This window comes from Protopterus annectens, chromosome 13.part0 (assembly GCF_019279795.1).
Source record: "Protopterus annectens isolate FY-2018-M chromosome 13.part0, PAN1.0, whole genome shotgun sequence".
Classification (NCBI taxonomy): domain Eukaryota; kingdom Metazoa; phylum Chordata; order Ceratodontiformes; family Protopteridae; genus Protopterus; species Protopterus annectens.
Genome location: NC_056747.1, coordinates 1,147,450,713 through 1,147,459,973, shown reverse-complemented (window position 1 = coordinate 1,147,459,973; position 9,261 = coordinate 1,147,450,713). Strand labels below are relative to the sequence as shown.

Sequence of the window (9,261 nt, the reverse complement as noted above, 5' to 3'; positions counted from 1 at the left end):
AGGAGGTCACTGGTGTTTTTGTACTTTGATTTACAAGACGGTGAACATGAAGTTTTGCTCCTCTCGGGTGAATAACTGTTCACACACTCTCTGCTATCCTGTAAGATATCAGCAGATGGGAAGTCATACTCTTAATAGCTCACATTTTATACTAGCATATACACAGAGATCATTTTCTAGGTAAAGTTTGACTCCCTCTGACCCCATTCTGTTGACTTAAGAGACCTTTCTGCTCTTTCTAGTTTTAGGACTGCCTTACATGGTCACTAATGACAAACCTCTGCTTGTAAATGTTTTCCTGATAATATTTGTTAAAATCCTCATCTTCTGTCAAGTGTATTGTTAGTTTATTAGCCTCACGTTAAACATATTAGACTTTCTTCAGTTTTATTTGTTAAACCTTCCCTCAATGTTTCCAGCTAAATGTATATTTCTTGTACCAAAGGTCAGTTTCACTTTCTCTCTCTCTCTCTCTCTCTCTCTCTCTCTCTGTTATAGTGCTATTTAATAGATGTGATGCTTACAGTATAAATCTTTGATGCTCTGCATTTGTGCCTTTCTGAAGGGTTGTGGCAGAAAAGGGTCCTTTTTTCATTAGTCCACACATCAGGTTAAGAAATAAAACAATAAGAATAAATTTTGGCTAAATGCAACACTGTATAAGGTAACAGAGTTTCACAACATTTGGAAGTACAATAGCACAAACAGTGTAGCTGCACACATAAATTACACATTTTAACTAAAGCCATACATTAAGTAATGAACATTATTGGACTTCACAACATGGCTCAGGGTACACAGTCATGGTTTCATGTTGCATTGTTCCACTCAATACTAAAGACTGTGCACTAAGTTTAATGGCTTACAAATCATTCAGTTGCATTTTTTTTACTTTACATAGGCTATAAAATGAGTGTTCATTTCAACTAAAAATTAGTTCTGGCTTGTTAGCTTGACCATTCAGAAGACCATAGGCACCCTGACGTTGGAAGCTGGGGCTGGAAATAAGTTTATATGGACAGTATCTGCAACTTTGTAATTGAAAATGCTGAATACTAAAGGCTATTTACTGCAGCACTCTTATGTTTGTGGAACTTTGCAAAGGCATATATGAAGTATTACAGCAATATTAGGTTTTGCTTAGAAAATACAAATAAGAGAGCTACAACAATTATGGAGGGGTAGAAAACAACTGGATTCTCCATCTTCTCCCCTCTTCTCACCAGATAAAAAAACACAATAGATTGCCATGAAAGCTGTCAAGTGAGTATGCATGTGAGGTGGGACAGGGATTTTTAATAAATGCTTTTGTAACTTGGAAGTGCAGACTTCTAGTAAACCTTAGACAAGTTTTATACTCATGTTTTTAATGATATTAATCACAACAACCCTGAAAAGGAACTGGTGCCACACACACTTCTGTCTGTAATTTGCAATCCAAATCAGTAAATATTATAACATCTGTACATAATATAACAGGAAGAATATCTAAATATGAAAAAAGGTCTTTAATTAAGAAGATTGTCATGATTCTTCAATTCTTCCTAAATTAAACTGGATAGGAATACCATCAGCATCCTTCAAAGAAGTTCTTGCATGTTTAATGTAAATGTCATGAAGAGATAATATTATTTGAGGACTCAGAAAGGATTACCCAAATGGAAAATTAATGGAGGCTGCACAAAGAACATTTAAATATGTAGCTTGTCTCTTATAGGTTCTCATCTTGTACATTGTGAACAGAAAGCATAGGGCTGTAACCCCCCTCCCCCCGCCCCAGTGCACAGAAGGATGTCTTCCAAGACAGTTGTATGTTAAATTATTAAATACAAATAATCCATTTAAGTACTGATAGCAACAAAGAAAATGAAATATTTCTCTTGGCATGCTTATGATCTTAAGATCTCGTGTCGTCTATTCAAAGAGATTTGAGTAGAGAGAGTGAGAAGGGCACCAGATGTTCAAATGCTGATACAAAGTTAAATTAAATGTAAAATGTAATCCCCTTCTATGTTTACTTTTATGTGGAAAGGGTCCTGGGAAGGGTCAGCTTACAAAGCTTGCAATGTATCTCAATTTGCATAAACATATTGGGGATTATATTGTCACTCTTGACCACTTTGTCGTAAATAAAATGAAAAATTTTAAGTTGGAAAAATTTACATGATGCTTAATCCATACATTTTTAAATGTTCACTGTCTTGCTATAACGTTTTACATAAAAGTTTAAGTGATGGCCTTGTCTTGTTTTTTAATAACCTTATTTAAATTAAATATGATGTTGGAAGCATTTTTAGCCTTGTTGCATATGTTCACCTGAATGTCAAACTTTCTTACTTTATATCCTATAACACTATAGTCATGACTACTGCACCGTCAGAGGGATGACTTTCACACTTCTCCATTTAATGGTCATCGCTATTAAAGGAAACTATTATTAATTCTAAATATGGTGTAATATGGACTAGAGTGTACAAATATGTGTCATTTACCAAAGGTATCTATCAGCAGTTTATGCTAATCTGACTCCCCATAAACTTTCTGCTGTTGGTAAAACTGATTCACCAAAGTACTAAATTTGTGGGAATACTACTGCTGCAAATGATTTCTGACCTGTTGGTATGTAAAAAGGGTCTATATCATATGAATGAATGTTAAGAATATCAAATGCTCTAAAGAGCGAAAATGCCAGACCTTGAACTCTTTATTGTGGGGGGGCTGTGCCCCCCACACCACCGCTAAATATATATTCCAACTCCTGGATCACACTATAGTGAGGAAAGGGCAAATATTCCGACCTTCACTGTACTGCGATCCAACAAGAAGCACTTTGAGGTCTGGCATTTTCACTCTTTAGAGCATTCGACATTCTTAACATTCACTCATATGATATAGACCCATGTAAAAATGGATTAACCCATAGGCACTGTTTTGTCCATAAATCTTAAAAAAAGCAAGTGCATATGTATACATGTGACTGGCATAATTGTCATATTATTATAACTAAATAAACTATTATTTTAGGTAATAATATTTTGCTACATGTAGTCACTGAGTAGGTGAAATTCTTTATTGTTGAGCACTGGGCCAACAGGAGGCAACATTACTTAAGAAGGCACTCATTTATTAAGTCTTCCCTCTCCGCAAGGAGATTTCATCAAAGTTTCATCATCTTACTAAAGAATTTTCTCATGTATATTGCCAGCTGAATAAAATCTGCATTACAGCAAAAATTTTAATGTGAGCATATCCTCATGGCATGATGTTTCAATGACTTGGATGCATTAACTTATTATATCTAACTGGACACATTTATCTTTTCAGCAAAAGTAGACTATGGATGTGAGATCTAATTTTTAGTAATGGGGATGTGCTTGGGAATATTAGTAGTGTCAAAGTTTGATTGACAAATGAGCTTTTCTGACACGATATCAATGTGGTGGCCATATGTTCAGTAGTTATTTGTATGTTCACTGGGGGCTACACTGTATGTTGATGTTTTGTAACTCAAATTGTATGTAACAAAACATGGAACCAGTTATGTACTTATTTTTAGTATGTGCTAAGCCTTGTGGATTCAGAGTTGCTTGAAAACCTACATGTGATTTTAGCTTAGGTTAATCAAATATTTAACTATCTTATGAATCCCACTCTTAGGCCAAAAAAAATTATATAAGCACCTAAGTCACTTTTGCAGCTACTGCCACTCTACGACTATGGCATATAACTGCTAATGTACTACGGATGTTCTATGGTATATAAAATATATCTAGCACATTTCACCATCACATGCACCTGGGAATTAAGAACACTGCAAAACATCTATTTTCTTCTAATTATTTCTGTGTTATCTTTCTATACTCTCTTCTTTTAATCGGTTCTGAGTACTACTGCCTGTTACCTAGATCACTCTTGAAGTGTCCTTGGGTGTGTCATCGGCTTAGGTGATAAAGGAGCTGTTAATGAGCTGTTTCCTGTGGTCTAGAAGTGCAAGGTTTGATTCCATCAGACTCCATTGCCTAACTGTGTGACTCTGAACAAGTCACTTAATTGGACACAACTCCTGGGCTGAGTGTGAAAAAGGCCCATGGAGATCATAGCCCTACCCTTGAAAACAAATAAAATAAAAAAATTACCTGGGTAACAAATGGGAACAAATAAGAAACAGTGAGCATGGCTTCAGTGATACTGGGGTTTTGTTGTGACCAAGGTTTCAATGTTGCTGAGGTTCATTTGTGACCATGGCTTCAGTGTTGCTGGGGTTCAGTTGTGACTATGGCTATAGTGATGCTGGAGTTCAGTAGCAACCATTGCTACAGTGTTGCTGTGGCTTGGTTGTGACCATGGCTTCAGTATTACAGGGATTCAGCTGGGACCAGAAGTCTTCATGGAGCAGTAGTAAATCAAGGTTGTTATCTATACTTGTGATATGCAGAGATGTTTATTTATTTTATTTTATTTAACATTTGTTGACCGGGAAAGTCCGACTAGGTTCCACAGAGCCTGTTTTCAGCGGAGGCCCGGGTAGAAATGCTCCAGATGCATGTCTTTGGAATGCAGAATGCACTTCCACAAATTTCACACAGGTCACGTCTCTTTCTTCCTTCCTCTGCTTGTTACCACCAAAGGTCATACAAACAGCATGCTATCTCTATGTTCTTGTCCAGGATAAGAGACCTGATTGCTGGCTGTTGCATCCTATCTTTCTCAGCTGACCTTCCCACTTGTCCAGGCTCAAACATTGGTAAGCATTGCTATAGAAGGTAGCCATTAGTTTGTTTCAGCAGGCTGGCTGAAGATTCCTTAAGAAAATTGAATGCTTGAAACTGACCACCAAAAACGATACATATCTCCAGTATTTTAGGGATCAACATTTAAAATATGTTATACAAAGTAACCCAAGACTATTTCATAATGCACAAAAACTGTGAGAAACACATGCAAAGAGATACAAGACATAAACATTACAAAATGTCCTTTGACTGTACAAACAAGGTTATTTTGACAAAATGGCACATGTGGTAATAAAAATGGAGTCCATTCTGAAGAAAGTATATATACTAGTACCATGGAGGTCTGTACTGTGGCTGCTCCTTTTCAATGATTACATCAATGACACTGCAGAAGGGCTGGAAAGAAAGATATGACATCAAACAAAGGTATGCAATATAGGTCATGCACAAAAAGTGAATAAATTGTAAGAAGGCCCTTTGAAAGACTGCTAGGAGTGATCTAAAACATGACACTTAGACACAAAGTAAAAATGCAAAATTAAACATCCTGGAAACAGTAACCAAGGAAAAAAATGCACATGTGTTGTTGAAACAGTACCGGCAACTAAACTGGAATACGACTTGAGAAGATAACATCAGATGATCCAAAAAATGTGTGAAAGCACTGAGGAAGACTTGGTAGGATACCAGACTGCTGAAGAAGAGCAATCAATGGTAAAAAAAAAATCATGTTGTGTAAGAGACAGTTGTTAAAACTTCATTTGATACTGTTGCAGTTGTCAAGGCCTAATCTTCACAAAAAATATATATAGAATAAGGGCAGTGTAGAAGACAACAATAAAAAAAAAACAGTGCATGGCTTTCATATAAAGGCCTACAAAAACAAACAAATAAATAAATAAAGGTGATCGATATCACTGAAACAGTTAAATACCTCAAGGAAATTCACAGAGTCTGGGTGGGTGCCATTTTTCAAAACAGAAGTATATGAGGGAAAAAAGATGTACTTAATTTGAAAATGAACGGTAAGCAGCTCAAAGAAGATACAAGGAAGCATTTTTCATGGAATGTATGGCAGATTGAAAGAATAACTTTCCTGAAAAATATGTAGGGTCAAAAAATGCAATGGAATTCAATAATAGCACAGATATAAGGAAGTTGATATGAGAGGTGGGATAATAAACCGATGATTACGATAGATCTCTAGCTGATTCAGCAGACAAAAATATAGGTAGACTAGATGGGTCATGCTATCAGTATCTAATATCAGAATCTAAACTTTCTACACTTCTATACATATTTCATTATTTTATCTATTTATTCTTTGTTGATGATGTTAGTCCCACTTACCTACTCACCTCTTTTCAGTGGAAACCCGGGGGGGGGGTATTTCTCATACTTAGGCAAATTTCACCAGGGTATCAGGGAATTTCCTACTCTTTTTTGCTAGGTCCCACAGGATCTTTTGCATTCACCTGAGCTACCACCAACTCAAACAGATGGGACCTCAGTTTAACTTCTCATCCAAAGGACAATACACTCAGGAGTGAAGCACTCCACCCCCCCACCCTCCCACCCCCACCCCCAGCGACTGATGCACTGTGGTGTCAGCAGTCCAGTCACCTGGAGTGGTACATAAAATAAATAATTAAGGATTTCTCATGGGGTTACTAGAGGTTTCATTACTAAGCCTCGCCTTTACTCCTTTCTAACATCTTTATAAGGGACATTACAAAATATCTGGAAAGAAAATACATGAATTTTCACAGAAAGATGCATATTTTTCAGTACGTTTGGAGAAATATTCAGAAAGATTGCAACTTAACTACAAAATGAAGACATATAAAATAATACATCCAGGAAACAAACATTCAAAAAATATGTGCAGAATGGCATAATGTTAGTAGCAGTAGATAAAAGAAGAAAGGCACCTGAATGATCATAAAGATATGCAAGTAATGTGAGACTCCATAAAATGTGATTTTGATATAGAGTAATGCACAAAATTAAGACCCAATCCTGGGAAACAAGGGGACTGGGAACCATCTGTTTAGATAGTAACTAAGGTGGCTGTAACTCTAAATGGACATGGGGCTCATGACAAGTTGCCAAATTTTAAATCAGTAAATTACAGTTCAACAAAATGAACTACCCAAACTGGAGCACTACCAAATTTGCCAGATTCAGATAAATGTGAGTTGTTTACTTCTTATCCTCACCACCCCCCCCCCCCCCCCACACACACACACACACACACACACACACCACATACCTGGACTTCTATTTTATATCTGGAGAAAGGCAAATAATTGTCACACTGAAAAAGAAACAGTTAATTGTAAGAGCTAAATTATATAAATGCTGATTTAATGTCAACAAAGTGTGATTTGGCAGTTCAGGGTTTGGCATCTTGCCATATTTGCAGACAAAAAATCAAGGAGTTCAGAAGATGTCAACAAAAGTTGCATAAAGAATGGTAGAGATGCACAGTCTTGGGGATGGTTCCTGTTAAGGGATATTCAGAACTAGGCTAAACAACCTTTTATCACAGAGATGATAGTGGGTCCATCTAACAGCTTTTCTGAGTTGCTTGTGAGATGAAAAATAATAATTCAGCAATTTAAGCAGGTATGGAAGAGCATAACCTAGGTCAAGTATGCTGTGGGACAGAGATTTCTTAAATATAAGACTGCATTATTCAACCTGTAGAGAAATGAGCAGAGTGGGAGGGACACATGACCCTTAATGGGCATCAGAACTGTGTTACTGTTTAATTTGCATTGTGTTTCTGAACAACTGCTGTAGAAGGAATAGTTGAATTAATGGGTGGAATAGTTTTCATAGGGATGTGTAATCCTGCCTTATACATCAGTGATTCCAAGATAATGTATAAAGCAGTCAGCACCATAACCAGACAATGTTCTAAACTGAACTGTTTACTCTTTTTATGCAAAACCTGTATAATTCAAAGTGGTTATAAGTGGGCTTTGGTATTATATAGGAACTTGACATGTGACAACAACCCGGACCCACATAATAGAAAACGTCTTTCTCACACTGTCTGTGCAGAGTGTGGTAAATGCTGTAATTTTCTCTGTGAATCATTATTTTTAACTTTCTTACCCAATCCCACACATTATCCTGTAGTAAAGCAATGAGAGAACCAAGGCACCTTTGAAGATGACATGCGATATTTAAAACATTAACCTCAATATGTCACTGTGGTATTGAAACACACTCAAATGCAGGCTTGCCTGTGGTTCCATGAGTTTAATTTTGTCACTTTTGAAAAAAAGTCTACATTTCTCATGTACAGAGATGAATACAGAGAAGTTTCCATTTCTAAAAATGCACATTACTTTGGGGAAAAAGCCATTTACGACAAGTTATTGTACAAAAAAGGAAATATCTAAACATGTGGTGTTGTCTTAATTTACATCAAAAAACAAACACAACTCAAGACTGTTCAAGCAATATAATGCACTTCGGCTTCTCCCGGTACAACTCACCATAAGCAAGGTCCCAGACCACATCTTTACATGCAGTATGACTGTCTCTTTGATCCAGAAAACGCACACCACCTACTTAAATGAACTGAAGTCACTTCCCATAAACCAGCACTATACTCATGGGTGACGTCAACCACCCCACTATAAACTGAACTGCCCTGATGGTGCATTACTGAAGTCAAGGTATTTTCTTACTTTGGCAACATACTAAAATTGGAACTATACAGGGAAGATTAGCATGGCCCTGCGAAAGGATGACATGCAAATTTGGGAAGAGTTAGGGTAGGAGGTTGGTATAATGGTTAAAGTATTTACCTTACAGACACAAGCTGCAGGGCTTGATTCTCACATGGGGTAATTGTCTAGGCTTAAAATTGGTCCACAAGGGCGGTTAGCATAGTACTAATCTATGAATCTATGGGTGGGTTTGGGGGGGCAGTCTAAACTCCCACTAGGAGTGCAAACATCTTTGACTTAGTTCTCACCAACAAGGAGAAACATTGCACACCCCCTAGTGTAATGTCCTGTCTGGTCAGGTCACACCATAAAGCTGTCTCCTTTGAAAAAAAATTAAGCCTGTGATGCCAGCTTGCCCTGGAGGTTTTAGGAATTATTCCAAGGCAAACGTCCTTCATATAAGTTGCACACTAACAAAATTTCAAGCTCTTCCCAATCCCAGGGAACACTGCTGCCTATGTGGAGACATTCACAAAATCCTTTTACAGACATGTATACAGCTGCGTAGCAGTACCTACCCAAAGTAAGCACAAGGCAAATTCAAAAAACAAGCTACCTGGTGGAAGAACACAAGGAAGAAAATCTTGTTCAAAATTAGGATTGCAACGCCTGGCAAAGTAAAAACTTCCTCATCAAACTAAATAAGCAACTGGGGGTACTAATTATATCTACCAAAGCTAGGTTTGGAGTAAAGGTAGATTCCCAGGCTAAGGACAATCAAAGAGCATTTTTCAGTTATTTACCCAGCCTCAAAGGCAAAACAAAACAATGTGCCAGACTAA

General features: G+C 37.1%; 1 non-coding gene across 1 annotated transcript; it reads left to right on the top strand.

Annotated features, from left to right (window-relative positions):
* Positions 1–8,429: 8,429 nt before the first annotated feature.
* Positions 8,430–8,537, top strand: LOC122788484. The gene has a single exon (XR_006362687.1). It is a non-coding gene; the product is annotated as a U6 spliceosomal RNA (small nuclear RNA).
* Positions 8,538–9,261: the final 724 nt, after the last annotated feature.